General features: G+C 33.3%; 1 long non-coding RNA gene across 1 annotated transcript in view; it reads left to right on the forward strand.

Moving 5' to 3' along the window:
• Positions 1-18835, forward strand: part of LOC107504016 — a 33885-nt gene extending 15050 nt beyond the window's left edge. Inside the window, exons 2-3 of the long non-coding RNA XR_001595352.2 lie at positions 7379-7473; positions 18711-18835. This is a non-coding gene — a long non-coding RNA (uncharacterized LOC107504016). The remainder of the gene's footprint in view (positions 1-7378; positions 7474-18710) is intronic.
• Positions 18836-20340: the final 1505 nt, after the last annotated feature.

The following is a 20340-nucleotide window of genomic DNA, read 5'->3' on the forward strand; positions in this document are numbered from 1 at the left end:
TATTCATTCATCCATCAATTCATTAATTAACTAATTCACCAAATATTTTCCAAACACATATAAAATGTAATTGTGGGCTCATGGGCTGTAAAGATTGGATCCCTTACCTTGTGAAAATTATAGTCTGAAAACTTAGTGATTAGTCTTCTGTATAAGATGCCTCACTTGTCATTCCATTTTCTTTTTGCTCTCCTTACTTCATACATATTGTCCTTTCTTCTTTAGGTTAAGATGTGTGCTAATATAACAAAAGTTGATAATTGTTTGATGTCTTAACTTATCCCAGGGATAATAGAATTGCATTTTAACCAGAACCTTCTAAAGATAATTATATTAATGAGGGATTTGAGGTATGTTAGTAACCTGGTATGGGAGAGCTGCATCACCCATAAACCAGTTTTGCTATATGTTTGCCTCTCCTACTTGACTCTTCACTTACTTGATGCTAAATTTCATATTTTGCTCTCATGATTTAGAACAATGACAAAATGTTCACTGAAACATACTGTACTGAAATGAAATGTTAAAAGAACTATTTACTTAGTACTGGTTCTAACCAGACTACAAACCATTTAGAAATATATTACCAATGAATTCTTTTTGAATTTTTGTTTTCTGGTTTGAGTAGTTTGTAAACAAAATATTAAAATAAGAACTGTGGTTTACATATAAAAAACAATTAGATTTTTTTTTTGTTTTTGGTTTGATTTCCTGAATTATTCTAAGTATTTCTGAGATAGATAATTTTGACTATCAAATGTTAGATATTTCATAGAATATCATTTTCTCAGACAAAATGAATAGGCACACCAAAAGCTACAGTTTTTGAATTATCAGATTGCAACAAATTATAATTTTATTTTATCTACAATTCTTTGTCAACAGTGAGCTAATTGGGGAATAAAAGTAAAATAGCATTTATGTTTATATTATAAGAATTCTAAGTTGCCAGGGTGGTACCATTAACAAATGGAACTTGCACAAAAACAGAAAAATAGTCTTTAAAGACTGACCTTTATTTCATAAATCTTCTGTTATCACCTCTTTATTAGTTCCTATTGTCCTATATGTTACCTGAAATGAATGAATGAAATAATGGCATGAAAGCAAAGGTATACGAATTCTCTTTCAGAAACTAGAAACCCCAGAAAGAAATGATTCGAAGAAAAAGAGCCTTAATTCCACTTGACTCTCCAAGACTTTCATAATTTTCAAAGTTCATTTTTATCAGAAAAAAGGAAAAAATTGATATTGAATTTAATTAGTTGGGTGAAACAAAAGAGATCCATTCATTTGCTTACTTATTTGTTAAACGTTTTAAAATACCTATTTGTGTCAGGGACTATAGTGGATAGAGGATACAAAAGTCAGCAGACAAATAAATGAACAAAAAAACACTGTGTCTGTCTTCAAAGCACATGTATTTCGAAAGAGAGTTTAATTAAATAATTCATAAATACAAAATTGCAATTCTTTTTTGATGCTATGAAGTTCTTAGAAGTGCCTATAACAGGAGGACTTGGGTTGAGATGTTGAGCTTAATAACAAATATAAGTACATTGGGCAAAAAGAAAAGAGTATTCCATTTTGCTTTTTTAGACACACCATGATCACAGCAGATTCACAAATGTTTCTACTATATTTCCTTATGCAGAGATGTATTCATTCATACTGTGACATGGGGGCACAGCCAAAAGCTTTTCTCCAAAAGCCTTAGCTTACTTTAGATGAGGGTAACCTCACACTTCAGTTTGCCCTGTGCCATCCTAGCTTATGCCTGTTGTCCTGGTTTAAATTTTTAATAGCTCACCAATTTACTCTTAAAAGTGTGCTTATTGGGACAATAAATTATACTGGCAACATTGCTTTGCACTCCTATTTTATCCTAAATATTCACAGCAACATTTCATTGAGTGCCAGAATAAGCCTGTATTATTTCATATACAAGTAGGCAAGGAGGAAGATAATGCTCAAGGGGAAATTATTAGTCTTAGAGCAACTGCAATCTGAGTAAAAGCAATTTCAACAGACTATTTAAATATATAACTTAAAACTGATGTAAGTGTTATAGCCTCATCCTTGATTGTTCCGAGAGACAAAATAATGGATGCAAACAACTGATCATGATTATAAGAATTATAGAAATAGGAGACAGAGAAGAAGAAAAAGAAAACAGAAAGATGAGGTAACTACACAGTAATCAATAATAAGGCAATGTAAGTTGTTATTGTTATTAATTTTTAAGGATAGCTTCTTTGTGTATTTTTATTAACATCTTACCTCATTTCACAAACATTAACTTATTCTCTGATTTATACATCCAGCAAATAAATATTTTCTGAGTGCCTATCAGGCATTGTTCTGTTCAAGGTGTTGGGGAATATGAGGGGAATAACACAGAGGGGGAAAAAAATCTGTCTTCATAGAGCTCGTTAGTATGTAAGTACTTTTATATTTAAGAATAAATTATTTAAAAAATAGCTAAAATTAAGTGGTAGTGTCTAGGTAGTTGAAGAAAGAATCGATATAAAAGAAAATATAGAGTTAAGTTCAGGGAAAAAGAAATCAAATTGTCAGTATATAAAGAGGCTTGCTATGATTAAGTCTTAGACTTGTTTCTAGGCTTCCCAAAGTCAAAAGCAAAAAAAAAAAAAAAAAAGAGGTTCCGTTAGTAATCAATTTTTTTCTTGTGAGGGAAAAAAATACTCAGAAGTTACAAGTATTTTCTAGGAACAAGTTCCAAACACACACACACACACACACACACACACACACACACACACACACGTGCGCGCGCTCACACACACACACACACACACACACACGCACACACGCACACACACCTTTGAATAAAAATCACTAAGAGAAACAACTCAAAGGGTCCAAAGCTGAGTTCCACAGAGCTATTACATATAACAATAAACCAGAAAATCTGAAAAAATACAAATTCTCGGGTATTTCTCCTAGGATAATGATTCTCAGATAGCTCTGAAATGTAGTCTGATATGAAAATCCCTGAGATACTGGGAAATATTTTTTCAATAAAAAATGGAGCAGTTCTTATACAGTACAATCTATTTGAATGTAGAAATTAGTTTTTTACAATCTAGAAAAAATAAAATAAATGTATAATTATAGATGATGTATATAATAAATATTTTTTAATCAATTTATTACAAAAAATTTTCCCCAAATTCTGATACCAAAACATGCCAGAAAAAGCCCCTAAAGGAATGAAAACAGACTTGTTGCTATTAAAAAATACAGATTTTAAAATCCATAAAGCAAATACTACAAACTTAATCTGAATATCTGCTAAATAATTCACAAAACCATACAAAGTGTATTTCTGGAATATACTGATAATAATATTAAAAATAACTGCTATATTTTCTTATATCAGTAGAACAAATAGAAATAGCATTTTTTTCAATATTAAATAATTGATATATTTCAAATAAATTCCAAATTAAAAAAAAAAAAACACTGATCCAATAACATACATTTCCTTTGCAACCCATGACACAAGAGTTTCAAGAAAGTACATAAATTAGCAGCATCATCATCATCATCATCAATGACCTCAGTAATTTGGTGCTGAGGCATAAGGCAAGTGCTTTACATTCATAATTTAATTTAAAATTAGATGTAAAAAATCTAAAAATCTACTGTTTTGCTACTTCTAATTTTCATAAATAAAATCGGCATGGTAAAGAGAATTTAAACTTAGTTCTAATAGTTTTCAAAGCAAGAATTTATTATCAATATGCTCTGTCAAGTTAAATTGAATTTAGATAATAAAGGTGAATATTTGTGATTAAAATTGAGAACATTCTTTTAAAACATGACAGTGAAAAGATGATCAATGAATAAAATTATATAAAAAAGAGTATGAACATAATTTTTTAAAAAGCAGATAAAACAGAAGAATATTCGTGTTTAATTACTAAAGCCATTCTCTTTCACATAGCAAGTTCTCATAGATTAATACATAAGAGATACATATTTCATTAGAAATATTTTTAAAACTGTGAAAATAAACTAGCCAGTACCACTGCAGATATATTTATACTAGAACTTATAAAATATGCAAATTTAAAAAAAGAGAAATATTATTTTTGCCTATATAATATTCTATAGAAGAGTGAAGGGAAATGAGACAAATATCTTTTTTATATATCTCTCTTCGGAGTAAAAATTGGTATGTCTTTCTAGGGTGACTCCCAGAAAAGCAATATATATTAAATGTCTGAAATATTTTCTTATTGCTTACCTAGTGATTCCACTTTAATTTATCCTAATGATATAATCTGAAATGTGCTCAGACTGCACACAAATACAATGACTGCAGTGTTATCTATAACAATATAAAAAATAAAAATAATCTAAACATACATAAAAAAGCAGAAAGTTAAAAGATTTGTTGCATATCCACGGGCTAGAATTCTCCTATAAATCTATTAGCAAGATTCTGTAATGTCTTAGAAACACAATCATTTTTTATTAGGAGAAAATAAAAGTAATTCAAAAGTTGTACAGTGATTATATTGGAAAACAATCCAAATGGCTTGTAGAGACATAATTTTGAGGACAAAAATTAGCCTATATAGCTACACCTGACTCAACACTGGAAGTAACTGTAACAATTCTAACAATGGTTGTCTCTGAGAATAGGTAGATGTGTAATTTTACATTTCTTTTTATACTTTTCTGTATTTCTCATGTTATTATACTGCACAGGAAGTAATTTTGTAATCAGAGAAGTTTTGAAATACTCTTAACAGAATGTCATATCTGTAAAATGATTATTCTTATAAGAACACCATGTGCTCTTTTGCCACACAAATTTGTTATTTCAATAATATATGCAGACATAAGTGTCACAGAAGTACTCAGAGGACTAGTTTTTAAGGCACTTGAAGAATTTTACATTACCTTTATATGTGATCCTTACCACCGGTATGTCATCAGATAAAAACAGACACCAATAATTTGGCTGTCATAAATCTCTATATTTTTTTCTCAAGAAAGCATGACAAAAGAATATTGCTCACTAGCATTAGAAGACCATCAAATTCATAACTTCCTAATGAGATGTACATAGTAAAGTAATCATCTTCCTCTTTTCTCTATAACTTGTCCTACTTCAAAGAAAAATGAATATTGCCATAAGCACAGAGATGAACACTGTGCATGAGCATCTTGTAAAAACATATCTTCTTCCAGAATTTAGCTCCCAATAAAGTTCTAGTGTTGTTTTCTCAATTGCGGGCAGGAAATGTTTTGTTAAATAACCGTATGAGTTATAAAAACATTTGAACAAACCTTCAAAATGTTTTCCACAGGTAGCTGATTTATAAACCTGCTGAAAGAGGAAGGAAAATGGGTAATAGTTCTTAAAAGCCATCAGTTTTGAATAGATATTATCCTTAAGAAAAGGAAATTGCATCTGAGTAGCTTATGCTGAACCCAATTTTGTTTTTCATTGTGCAGTTGGCTTTCCTTGAATGGAAAGGACAGAGAAATCTTACAATGCTCTTTCTTGGGTTGTCTATAAGCCAAATTTATATTTAATTCTGTAAGAGAAAAACTGACATGGAAATAATTTTCTAAATGATAAATCTTCATTTTCAATTTAGTTACATTTAATCAACAGTTTATGTGAAATCACACCCCAACATAGCACATTAGAAATCTAACTACTTAAGAAAATTCATAAGTATGTGGAGAAAGGCCTACTGTTTACCAAGTGGTATAATAAAACCCATGGAGTATACAGAAAGAAATATTAAGGTATGACTCCTGAGACATAGACTTATTGAATCTCAAATAATGAAAAGGTTCATATCAAATTAGCGAATTCCACATTTTTGCACAACTAGTTTTTGTTACATTCTCTGAACTGGCATCCAACTATTTTTAAATTGTGAAGGCTATTGTTTGCTATAAATCAAGATTTCAGTCACCGTTGTTTCGATATCTATCTTTCCCCTTATACATCAGTGCCATTGCCAAGGTCACCTAATGCAGTACCTGTTGAGTCTTAATTTTCATCCACAAAAAAGCCCCACATCACTTGTATATTTAAAATGAGTTATTATATATGGAATTATCAATATGACATTAATCAATAAATTTTCTATTATCAATTGTACATGACTCAAAATCTTTTGTTTAAACAACTTTTTTTTTCTGATGAGCAAATTTATTAATAATGGTATTTCGCTATTATTTAATATGTTATTGTTTGTAACCCTTTGCTAATGGAATGTCTGAAAAGAAATTTTTTAGTTGTATAAATGTAACATACAGAAGTTTGGGTAAATCACAATAGAAAATTTTATTGTGCCTATTTCAATATCCTAGCAGTACTGCTGGGTATCTTGACTATGTCTGGTATTTATACACCAAGGTTAATAGATAGTACTTAAAACTGCATAGTTTGTAGGGCAAAGCAATTGTTTTGTTATAAAAGTCCAAACTTTTACTGAACTCTTCAAAATAGTGTGGTAATCTAAATTAAGAGGATTATACTAGTTCTAGATCTTTGGAGTTTATATTTTGTATTCCTCTCCAACATGGGTAATGTAAATAGATCTTGGTTCTGTTCAAAAGGAGAGACGTAAGTATCGATACCAGTTTGCGTAGAACTAAAAATCAAACTTACATGTTAACTGAGAGAGAAATGTAACTTCCTTCCACAAAGATTTAACAGATTTAGTTGAATCAACTGATTATATGTGTCAGTGTGTTTTTGGAAGGAGTTCAGGAGTCCAGTGTTATCAGACATTTTTCACTAATCTCTAATCAACCAGAATATGTTGGACATATTTAACAATGACGGAAGGTCTGTCATGAAGGTATAATTGCAACTCTTTTAGGAGAAAAACTATGGAAACATGAGATAGCATTCATTTTGGTGATGGAGACAGCTCTTTTTCATTTACTTAAAAAGGCTTTGGAAATTTTTTATTTAAACTTCATATCTGTGGCAAGTATAATAATTTCCAGCCGGCATACTTAGTTGTTCAATACAGGCACTACATAAATCTACTCAACAACATAAACATCCTGCCTCAGAGTGATCTCACAAATTAAATAGGCTGTTTCCCAGAGAGAGAAAAGTATAGAAAAAAATTAATAGTACAGATACCGTGCATCAATAGGGAACTACCCTCAAGCCTGAATTATTGCAGAAGAGATGTTAACAAAGCTGATTTTAGTATGAGAGTGAATATGTCTGTGAACTCAAGAAAAGGAGTGAGAGAGTTGATATGGAAGCATGTTGTTAATTAGCTAACTTAACAGAAATGAAAGTCATGTAAAAAGCTAATTAAGTGAAGTTGATGTGCATGATCTGTTTTTATTTTGAATACAGCTGAAGCAATCTCTGAGCCAGGGAATCCAGCTCCAGAAATGTGTTTCCATGGGATGAATGCTGATAAAAGGGGTTGATTTCAGCTGTTCTTGAAGGTATGTTTTTCATGCTCTGGTGGTTTGCCAAGCACAGCCATCCATGTCAATTCTGTCTGAAAGACACCTACTTTTTGTAAGATTGTCAGGAGTGAAAAAGTTGATATCGACCTCATTTTATTATCTAATTATGACTCCACACAGCCTTAACTGCATTGCTGACGCAGAAAGTGCTGAGAACAACCATTTCACCCAGAGCTGCAAAATCTGAGTAAGGTGTAGGATTTTTGTCCTACACCTTTAAAATTTATTTCTCAGTATTTCTTCTCATTGATTTAAGGCTGTGCTTTGTTCGTGTCACTTTGCACATGACATGAACAAAAAGTATATATGAAAATCGATATTCTAAGGAATCTTCTAAGAAAAATTGAAAATATTCTGTACTGTTTTGGTGTGCCCAGATCATCTTTCAGCAAATTCTTTCTAAATCAGAGAAATAAACAGAGGAAAATTGGGTAATGCTTAAAGTCTTTTTAAGGATTTATACATCTCATTTTTTATAGGTAATGGGGTAAAATTCAATGGAAGTTCCAAGGAAGTTGGGGAGAATGATTTGAATAAATTTAAAAAATAAGAAACGACTACCATTAATTGGGTAATTTCTATTCGCTAGTGACTATGCTAAGCACATAAAGACATTACCCTACTAAATCTCTAAATTATATCCTACAAAATTATAATTACCATTTTATAGAAAATTCAACCGAGAATGGGAGAACCTAAGTAATTACCTATGATCACAGAGTTAGTAAGAATAAAAAGGCTTCAAACTCAAGTCTTTCTCTAAAAACAAGGCTTTCGGCTCTAAAAACCTAGACTGCAAAATTAAGAACTGCTCTTTCCGATGTCATTTTTCCTAACTGATGATCATTTGGGAAATTTCCTGATCTCAGTTCTTCAGCAAAGTCCAGGCTATTAATATTGAACTCTGGCACAAAGTAGTTGATATTCCAAACATCATTAAAAAGTTTCTTTTTTTATGAATTTTAACTAGTAGGTCTTATTATTATTCAACATTTATATCCTGAAGGTAGGTAACTAGAAGTATTGGAAAGGCCAAGAACTAACTCTTTTGTACCTTTTTTATTTTTAAGGGTTTGCGAATTTATTCTGTATTTTTTTTAGCTTTAACTGTTTATATATCTTCATTGTCAAGCTGAATAACTGACCAAAAAAAATCCTATAAGATCAGAATTTATACAGTTTCTCAATGGACTCTAAGCTACATTTAACCATGGCATTAACTGGGCATGTCTGACACATGATTGGGAGGGAGAGGACAGAAGAATTTTTTGCAAGATGTACAAAAAACTGTTTAGGGAAAGAATTTACCTTAAGGCAACAACACATAATTCTGCACAATGAGAAAGCCTCTTCCGAGCTATGAGAGAGAAGGGTAATTCAAAACATGGCATGAGAGCCATTACCCAAATTTGTCCACTGCCCCACCTATTACAGGGCTAGCACTGAATCCCAGAAATAGTAGGGCTAAGGTGTAAAGCCTGGAAAAATATTTTCCCTAAAAGCTCAATAAGATGTTGAGGATACAAGGCATCAGACACAATGAAAATAGTATAACATGCTTCCAAACATAGCTTCAGTATGGGACTACTCCATATTATGTCCGGGTGTATAGTGTTGCTTTGAAATACTGAGGTGGCATACATGAGCAAGCAGCAACAAGAGCCTGTGACGACAGATTTCTCACTCAGCGAAGGGGACCTCAATAGCAGTGGTGTCTGTTGCTTGTTTATTTGTAGCGGCAGGAATTAATATCAGTGGTGACAGGTGGTACCAACTACTTTGGAATTTCATAGGATCCTTTGGGACGGAAAGTGGATCCCTCACAGAGGACACTTTCAATTGTAGCACTGGTGAGGTAGTTTCTTAAATATATAAAATGAGTTTTAGTAAACAGCGTCAGAGAAGAAGAATATAAAGAAGAAAAGGGTAGGTACAAATATAGGTGATAAAAAAAAGCTATTTCTCAATCATGCGGTAACCCTACCCCAACCAGAGACTTCCCCTAAAACTAAGAGATGTTTTGAACAGGGCTAGAGTGCTGATAAAATGGATAGTTGTAAGACCAGGAAATACTCTTTGTTTTTATTATTCAGATCATGAAAATTATAAGAGCTTTCCTAGAACACTGTAAGAAGAATACCATATCTATCTATTGATTTTCACTTTTGTAAAAAAAAAAAAAAAAAAAGCTGATAGGTCTAAGATTCTAATGGTGCCTCTCAAAACCTAGGCTGATACTCATTCGATATTTGTGGAATAAACATTATTACTTAGTTTGTAAACAAAAACAGTCTTGTCTCCTTTTCTATTCATACGCCTTATTCATAGTCATCTTATTAATCATATAGCTTCAAATCTACTATCTAGAATATCTAGTGTGAGGCCTAGGGTGTAAATTTTAAGATGTCACTCACTCAGAGAGTTGTGCAGATGCCGATGCTGTCCTTACTGGCCGCATTCCACACTTGGCCCTGGAAGATATCCTTGTCGCACTCTTGATTTAATGGCAATGCTTTTCAAATTTTACCACTAAGTATGATGTTTGCTATAGGTTTTTGAAAGGTACTTATTATTCAATAAAGAAAGGCATCTTAAATTTTTAGGTTGCTATTAATTTTATAAATTAATATTTAATTTAAACAGTTGCCTTTTCAGCATCACTTGAAATGCTTGCTTTTTGACCCATTTTTGGTCAGTGCAGTGTGTTATAGTAATAGATGTCTATGATGTTGATTCATTGTTACATTCCTATGCTAATCTCCTTTTCTGTAAAGCCCAATTCAAATACTTTTGATCTGTCACCAAAATAACATTTTCCTCCCTCCTGTAAATTGCTACGGCACTATATTTATCTTTTCTATATACTTTAGCATATCCTACCTTGTTTTGTATGAAGGTAAGTGCACTCGTCTCTCCTACTTCATTTTTCCTCAGAATAGAAAGAATAATAGATTAGAAGCCAGAGAAATTGAAATGGATTCCAGGTCTTCCACTTAAAAAATATTTCTAAGGCTCGATTTTTTTTTATCTAAAATAAAGATCATACTGCATGCTTTGCCTGATGTACAGATTTTTAAAAGTATCTAAATGAGATATGTTGATCATGGTATTATCCTGAAAATGTGGAATGCTCTATACATATCATTTTTATTATTGATCATCAAACTTCAAAAGTTATGAAAATTTTATTCAGTATTGACTATACTTGAAGATAAAAATTAAGATAAGAACTTGAAAAGTTCTTCAGATTTCTATTTTAATACCATCTTATTATAAATATGCAATAGCAATAGTCATATTTAAGGATTGTCAGTTATCCCTTCATATGTTATAAATCAGATTGCCTTGTGGCTTACCACAAAGTCTATAAATGCCATATACCTTCTGCAAGAGGCAGAAAGTACAACAATCACAAAGGGATCATTGAATAATCTTTGAATTTCAAAGGTTATTTTTTGAGATTTTTGTGAGAAAATAATCTAGAAAGGAAAAATTTATGAAAAGTTTGAAAGTGTTTCTAAATTCTAGAAATTCCCCACTATATACACAATGCAAAGTTTGGCTATCAGCACAGTATTATAAGTCATGGGTATAGAAAAACTCAACATATTCCGTAGGGTAAATAAACTCATTTTATTTTCATAAGAAGATAGAGATCTACTTAGGAAATGACCTATCAGTTATTTATTGTTATAGAAAAATATCAAAACTTAGTGGCTTACCAATTGTTATTTATTATAAGCCTACAGGTTGATATGAAGTCATCTCATTTGCTCATGCTTAGGTGTCTACAGTTAGCTGGGAAATCTTTAGTGGCAGCTGGTATAAGGTGATTTTGGCTGGGATGAATCAATTCTGGTCCACATGATTTTTCATCCTTAAGCACTTCATCTTAGGCTTGCTTTCACGGTAAAAGTAGAGGACCAAATAGAACTAAACCATAAAAAATACCTCTTGAGGCCTAGGCTTGGGAATTTGTACAGCATCACTTCTGCCACCACATTCTATTGGCTAAAGCAAATCACAGGGCTAGTTCAAATTTAGAGTGAAGAAATAGAATCGCCTCTTGAGGAGCAGAACCGTACACTTATGTTGCAGCGAATATGAATACTTGAAGGAATAGAGAATTGGAGGCATTTTTGCATCTATCCCACTGATCAGTGGCAAAATCCTGTAACAGATGTGTTAGATATGGTGACAGCAAAGTTAAAAGGCAAGACAACTATGCCTCACTCTTATTTGGTAACATGGAGTGTGACTGTCACAGGGTTCCAATGTCCAGTAGAAAGTTGTAAGAGGGGCCTTGATTAGAATATTCAGCACTTACATTGGTTCCATGTTTAGTGAGGTGAAAGTGACTAAAATACTATTTAATTCTCTTCTGAGTTCAAATAGACATGATCATTTTATAGGTCTTGATTGTAGATTGTCTGAAGTACGCCTTGAAAAGCCTTAAGACTGAGGTATTTCAGGCTGGCAGCAAAACTGTTTAAATGGGGTGGCTGAAGGCCTCAGGCTAGAGAGCCCTTAGAGTTTTCTGCAGCCATAGAGGTTATGGGGAGGAAACACCACTGCCCAGTCTGCGTACAGTTACCTTTCTCCAAGCTTCTCAGATCTAAACATTATGTCAGCTCAACAAGAGGGTCTCTAATGGGCATTTCAGATTTCCCTTCAGCTCTTGATTTTCAGGATTTATCTTCAGCATTTCTCTTGATTATAAGGACCTAGTAGAATATTAAAGTTTCTTGTTCTAGTTTGATGATCCCATATCTGCCTTCCTCTTTCTCAAACTTTGTTCAGTCTCTTACAGTCCTAGTGGTCAAATTGTGTTCACAACAACCTTTGTTTGTGAGCTGAACTTAATATGCTGAATATTTATGTCTAATCCTTACCATGGAATAGGGCCATCTGTCATTAGATAGCCTTCATCATTCCCACAAAAGGATGATGCTGTTTCCGTCAAATCTATATTGAAATAACTTTTTCAGTCTAGTCTATTGTGATCTCATAATTAATAAATCATTATTCAACTCCTTACTTGAGTTACTTGAATTTCCTATTTATATGTAATTCAAAAGAGTTTACCCAGTTTAACTTCATTCTATTTGTTTCTCAATACTTTATAACATGTCAAGATTTTAATATAGTTTAACATCATTATTTCATATTCAAACGATTATATGAAACACTCCTATTTAAAATTCAAGCTTGTCATTGTCCCTATTTAGTTTCTATTTAATTAGATTTTTAGAATCACAATGTATAATAATGCCTGTTAAAAATGACAAGTTTTCATATTCTCCTGATTGACTAAACAACTCTTCCTAAATAGTCCATCTTTTTTTTTTTTTTTTGCCTCACACTTCACTGAACTATGAAAACCTACTCAAGTATTTGAAATGGATTTTGTAATATTTCCTGAAATATAATCTGAGACTACAATCTTCTAGCACCCCATGAGGTCACTCTATAAGTTTTAGAGAGATAAGAAGATAGATGCCTGTGCAGCATTTATGAAGTGCTTTATACTACTCCTTCTTCAAACTGCAATATAAAGCAATCTGTTCATGTAATTTCAACATTCTTCTTCTACAGTCAAGACTATTTTAGAAAAACATATAAAAGTTTAATCTATCTCATGTATGAAACCAATTTCCACATCCCTTCTTAACAATGGCTAAGCTAATAGGAATACAGGTATTTCCACTTCCATGAGATATCCTGTAAAATAGATGTCTTCACGAGATCCTGTTTACACAGTATTCAGCCTATTTAGTAAAGATGTTATGTTTTTATAAAGCATTTGTAACTGCTGTGTTAGAAGTCTCTGTGACACAAATGAGCCATGTCATTTTCGAGGGATCGAGCCTACCTTTTAGTAATTCGAAATATGTATGCTTAGTCAAAGGTTATTAACAGCTCCATCTAAAAACTCACCAGGCCACATGAATGAAAGAGAATATTTCTCAACAGAAATGAACCCCAGTGGATGTCAGATGTTACAGAAGAGGGAAATGTCACGGGGTAGAATAAAAGGTAGAGCTTGGGGATATGGATCTGAACTCACACTGGTGTGAGCGGGTTGAGCCAAGTTATCTCTCTAGGCTTCAGTCTCCTTGTCTGGAAGACTCTATGATTAAACTCAAATAACATTTCTAAAATATATTCTATGAGCACTACCGGCATGTAATGATCTTTGTGAAATGAGAAGAAAAAAAAGAGAGATATCTAAAGGATTATAGAGTACACAAAAAATCAGTACATTTGCAGTGCATATTAATAAGACCCCTGAGTGTTTTAGAAGTAAAGAAATGTCTTACATTGTTTTATTATTATTATTATTATTATTATTATTATTATTATTATTATGATTTATGCCTGCAGGTCTTCCTATGTAGTCTCCTATCCAAGTACTAAACAGGCCCAACCCTGGTTAGCTTCCGAGATCAGACCTCAGGCTTGTTCAGGGTGGCATGGCCATAGTCCATGGACCATGAATCCACTGGGGCACGAATCCAGGATCTCCTGTGGGTAAAGTAGATGTGCTAACTGCTACACTATGGAACCACACCCTGTCTTACATTGTTTTGAGAATTCTTTTCTGAATGTATTTAACCAGAAAATTCCTTCCAAATTCTCTTTTTATGTGGCATCTATTAATATCCCAAAGAAACACTATTTCAAGAGACACACATTGAGAGATGTTGAACTCTTAAAGTTTCCTCTAGCTTTAATATAAAACGTGTTTCTCTGAGAGCTCTATTCTCTTCAAAAGTATATCTCCCGACCTTAATGTTCCTTGATAAAAAATTTCCTCCTACATGGCACGACCTCTTTAGTTTTGCCTGTCCAGAAGCAGTCATTGCCTTGGAGTTGCTCCAGTAATTCAGGATGAGCCACCCACACAGTTATCTTCTCAGCCTTTGTCCCTGGACTGCTTCCAGTCCTCTGCTCAGGGCTCATACCCATGTCCCCATTCAGCATATTCTCCCGTTGTCCACAATCTTCCCCAGGCTCTGGTTAGGAGCACAGCAGGGTCTGGGAACCTCCCCACTGCCACCACCATCCTACCAAAGAAAGGCAGCTTTTTGGTAACCTTCCACAGGTCCATAGGTGGGTACGCTGCAAACAAGCAGAACAGCTTCAAAAGGTACAACTGAAAATGTAACTTATAATCAATCCTCTCATTTGGTGTAATAGTGACTGAAGGATCCATTATTACAGGCTGAAAAACAAATTTCTCTCTCTTATAAACCTTACATTGTAACCCAAGTTACATAAAAATCAAGATTACTGACTTTATTCCCTCATCTTCTTCTGCTGTTTCCCCAACCTTCCTCGAATCCCTTTTTATTCACTTTTACTCTTCCAGGAGACAGCTTACTAAATATTACCTACACTGAACAAACTATTTTGTTTAGAGTAATACTTACTAAAAGTTTAATCCCTTTATTCAATAAAATTTGATTTAAGAAAAATATACTAGACTCTACTGGGTATCTTTCATTTTTAAGTAGCTTAGAGAAAACTAGGTTAAATAATAAAGAAAATATATTAGCTCGAGTAACTAAAACATTTAAAAAATATATGTTCTAAGTGAGGCTGAATTCAGAATCTCAATAATGTTATAAAATACCATTTTCTTTTTCTTATTTTCTTCTTGCCTTAGGTAGTATGTGTTCCATCATAAGATATCTTACCTCATGATAACAGATTGGTTATTCAAGCTTCAGAAACCACATGTGTCATCACTCATATCAAGCAGGAAGAGTGAGAACCTCGCCCTTCCTAAAGATCACACAATAGTCTCAGGCTGTATTCTGATTGATTTAATTAGGATATTTCTCTTCCCAAGAAAACTGAAATACTGAATGCCTCAGGTCATGAATTACCAATGGGCTGGACTGAATGGTTTGGAATAGAGCTGCCTCTGGAAGTGAGGATGAGATCAATGCCATTTGAATCACATTCATTCTCTCTCTCTCTCTGTCTCACACATACACACTCACTTAAAAATCCATATTTTGTGAAAAATAAAAATAAGAGAATTATAAACATTTCACTGGACAAGCCAAGCCTCAGAATGTCTACCACATGCAGAGTTCCCTTTGGAGGTCATCTGTCCCACACTCATAATATGCTGAAAGTATAGCCCTTAATTAGTTCTATTTTATGCCTTGTAACATGCCTTGTGCAAATTGATTCATCTCTAGGATGGGCCTCTTTCCCTAAAGCAGCAAATCTGTTGGCCATAAAAGATGAACAGAGCCAAACAGGCTCTATCTTTGACTATTGAGATACACAGTTTGTTGTTAGAGTTGAGACTGGAAGAATGTGAATGAGTTAGACTTGGAGTTTCTGAGTTAGAAAGCCAAAGTTATGAGTAATAATAAGCAATGAGACAAAATTCATACAGGTTAGAAAGGGAGGAAGTCTAGCCTTAATGAGAGGAGATCAGAAGGTGCAAAGGAAAGACATAAAGGCAGGAGAAAGGGAGTAAAGAGTAGCCACATCTGCAGTAACCTCATCCCTGAAAGCTTTTGGTCCCAGTTACTATGAGAGCAGCTCCACTTCTCATTCTAAAATCTCTGTTGCCATTGTTGCTCTCCATGTATTCTTTAATAACCACCTGCCTCTTCCATGTAGTATTTCAGATGAGTTTCTGTTCCATATAAAAGATAGAAGCAAAGTAAAGAGCATGTTATGAAAGCACTCTGTTTAACCAAAGAATTCACTATGAGGTTCTTTGAAAAATATCTTTACTCCTGTTATATTTAAATTTACCTCACAAATTTACCCAACATGTTCAGGAGCAATTGCTTAAAATGAGATGTGCCATAATCAAACTTTTAAAATATGTATATATTCTTTAAGATTGCCTATCAGATTTGAAAAGGAAAAAAAAATGCAGCCTTGCTCCCAACGCTGTTCCCCAAATGTACTGGTTTATTGTTAATACATGCTAGACAGCAACTGTCTTAGGCTGAAAAAACATGTGGGTGGGGGTATGTGACTCTTATTTAAACATATGTAGATTTCCTCTCCAGTTGTCAGGGAAAGTTGAAATGACTATTTCCAACACAAACAGGAATGTTAATCTGCTTACCCATCTACTATTGAATAAATATGTACTCTATTTCTAATTTATGAAATATTTCTAAAATACCTCCAGATAAAAATAATTGTTAAGATATTTCCAAATAACCATTATTGAATTTAATAAATTACTTCACATCTAATTTTAGTACTATTGTAAGCTACGAAGCCACAATTATATTCTGAAAATGAATTGTGAAATTCTCCAGTACTCTTTTTTCTAAAAAGAAAATGTAAATTTGGTACGGTCACGTATTTTGCCAACACAGAAGAGCAATTGACATGCTGCTCTGAGTCAGCGTGGAAATTTGCCTAGAAGCAGGGGTTCTGTACTACTAATTGACCTGCCAGTATGAGATCTTTTCTTGGCAACTGTGACTTCCTACAGAGTTGAAAATACTGTCCATCTTGAGCTCAGATAGCATACTTATTCTAAAGCAATATGGTTTTCAAATTGAAATCCCTTCATAAGAGGAAAAAAATATGAATTTTTAATGAAAGAAAAAAAATCAAGAGCTGTTGGATCCAAAATATTGGATGGAAAACATACTCTCATATTTCTGAATTATTATGGCCAAGGAAATTTTATTAGATATCCACATTCTTAGATAGTAAATTTTCATTTCTATGAGAATCATCAATACTTGATCAATTAGTATGATAAATTAACTTGTAAGATTTTTGTTGTAAAAAAAAAGTAGGCTGACTCTTTTGCTTCTTAATGCATTTCTTCAGGCTGACTCTGACACCACGAGAAGTTTCCAAACTATCCTCAAATGTCTAGTTGTCAAACTCTTAGTTGTTACAGCAGTCATAACTGGTGGGTACTGACTATTTGGGACTCCTCTCTTAGCCTCTGTGTGCTCCTTCAGCAGAAATTTAGAGTCATCAAGAGTGAATTTTGTACCCTTCATGTCCTTTCCTTATTCAAAAATTTTATCCATAAGATATCTCAGTTCCACTGTATATTTTCACTATGTGCTACTGTTAGATATTCCTGTAAGAATAATATCTGTAAAACTATATATGATAATTTTTTCTTTTATGTACCAGTTCTGACTCAGAAACATAAAAACATATTTCTTATCCTAGCTCTAGTTATATTCCTTTTTAAAAAATGTTTCCAATTTTGCTTCTTAGTTATAATGACACATACTACAAGTGGGGTAAAACCAGAGAGAGGTTCCTGTCCAAGACAAAAAAAGGATCTTCAGAGGGGACAGTAATTAGCTTCTAGTAGTCAGCCTCCACATGGCACTTTTCCAGCTCCATCCAAAGGTTCCATGGTTTCACTATATGAAACTCCAAAACAAGAGGAGTTTGAGATTTCTGGAGCTTCTCAGAGTAGAAAATGCTCCTGTAGTGTCTCTGGATTTTCATATTGTCCATGGTCTCAGGGTAAACTTTGAGATAAGACTTAAAGATTGCCTAATCTGTTAAAAAACAAAAACAAAACAAAACAAAAATTATATCTATATCTATATCTATATCTATATCTATATCTATATCTATATCTATATCTATATATATATATATATATATAGATAGATATAGATATAGTTTAATCCTAACCAGTATTTGGATAATGATTACATGGTAAAAATCTTGTTTCTTCTGATAAGGTGGGGGTTGGGGTGGGGATGGCACAATATCTACCTTCCTTCTTCCCTCCCTCCCTCCTTCTTCCCTCCCTCCCTCCCTCCCCCCCTTTCTTTCTTTCTTTCTTTCTTTCTTTCTTTCTTTCTTTCTTTCTTTCTTTCTTTCTTTCTTTCTTTCTTTCTTTCTTTACTTTCTCCTTCATCCTCCTACAAGTAGGTACATTACATTGATTTTTATCAAGGACTATTCTACACCACTCTAGACAAGGTAGTTATGGCAGTATTAACTCTATTCTCAATCCAGTAGTGAAGATGGGATTTATATCCGACAAGTTAGAGTATTCATGCCTGTGATCACAGTGATTGGTTCAGGGAAGAATGCAAGAGCTATTAAGAGTCAGTAGTACACATTATTAGAATCTTTTCTAAGATTATTAAAGAGAAACATTTTCTTTCCTTTCTTCCTTCCTGTTGTTTTTTGTTTGTTTGTTTGTTTTTGTTTTTTGTTTTTCGATTTAGAACTGTGAAGAGATAAGCCTAAACTGATGATATCCACACTTCTACCTAAAGGGGAGCTTCTTGAAAACAGAGCTAACGTAAAGCAAGGCAGAGCCAAGAGATAAAAAAAAAAAAAAAAAAAAAAATCAACCTTGGTAACATTGTTCAAGCCTCTAGATCCAACTATGCACAAAGTTAATTTTACTCTTGAACTTTTATGTTATGTAAACCAGTATGTTTCCTTTGTGTTTAAAATGGTTTGAATATGTATTTTTGAACTTGTAACTTTCAGATCCCAATGTATTCCAGCTACAAACAGAACATATATTAGGTTCCCTTATTACTATGGTTTCTAACCTTTCACATCAGGAATATTATTATCTGATATCATATCCAGAAATAAAAATGAATTTATAACCTATGAAGTAGAACTGATTTAACTGCTATAAAAGGGCTCCATGGAACTGCTATTATCTCTAGATGAGTCAGTGAGATCCTATTTGTCCCCAGAGGCAGAACAGCAACAACAATTAGACATCTATGAAAACTAATGCCAAGTAGCCCCAGTAGCTGCGAGAAGACAGATAACCATTACATTCATTAGCTACTGCAGTGGATACCAAGCCAGAAGAGAGAAAGATGACTGAATAACACTTCCTCATTTTTAGTCTGCCAGTCGCTTCATGCACAAAAGCAAAATAAATAATATTTCTGGTTTTGGAAAATGTGTCAGTAATTCAAGAGCCCCATCTTAAGTCGTATGAAATATTGTACTTTGGCAGAAATTGTCTTTGCATTACTCTGCCTTGAGAGCAGCTGTGTTTGAGTGACATCTGGAAATCCCATTTAAAGGAGCACTTGGTTGAACACATTTTCCACTCAGATGAGCCATTAGCATTAATGAAAACCTATAACTCTTCTGCACATTTCAAATGAAAACTACTACAAATGCTTAACCATTGGTCTTGGCAGGATATGCTTTGTGGAGTCCATGATAGGAACTTAAATTTGAGGAAAAGAGTTAAAAAAAGATGTTAGTCATCATGCCCACAATTATAGGTTGGTGACTAATGTTAGTGTACTTAGAGAGAGAGTGCCCATAGTCAAGTGATACTTATTTGGTCAACTGCTGGAAAAAAAAAAACCCACATGATTCTGTTTAACATGTTCCAACCGACACTGCTGGTTTAGTAAGCTATAGTTACTACAGGAATCTCAGGGGGAAATCTGTGACAATGTTGTTGTCAATATCTGAGCAACACAAGTCTACTGGGTTGCAAATCACTCGTGTATGTCTGTAGGAACAAGAGAAGACCTTGTCTCCATTCTTTAGTCGTGAACTAATTCTATCCAAATTCTATTTCTATTATTTTTACATGTTGCCCCATCGTCAGCATAAACAGCAATTAGAGTAACTTAAAAAAAAAAAAAAAGATAGACAAATGTATATTGCCTCTTTAATATTAACGGTCTTGAGTCATAGAAAATATGTTAATCTAAGAAATCATTTAATTGGATTTCTAATCCAGGAACATAATGAGAGGGGGACTGTCGAAGTTTGAAAGCAATGCAAAAATACATGTCATTAGATCAAGAAGGGTCCCAGTTGGCTGGAATGCTTGACAGATACACTTTCTTGCTTTCTTGGGAC

Source organism: Rousettus aegyptiacus, unplaced genomic scaffold (assembly GCF_014176215.1).
Source record: "Rousettus aegyptiacus isolate mRouAeg1 unplaced genomic scaffold, mRouAeg1.p scaffold_m13_p_8, whole genome shotgun sequence".
Lineage (NCBI taxonomy): Eukaryota > Metazoa > Chordata > Mammalia > Chiroptera > Pteropodidae > Rousettus > Rousettus aegyptiacus.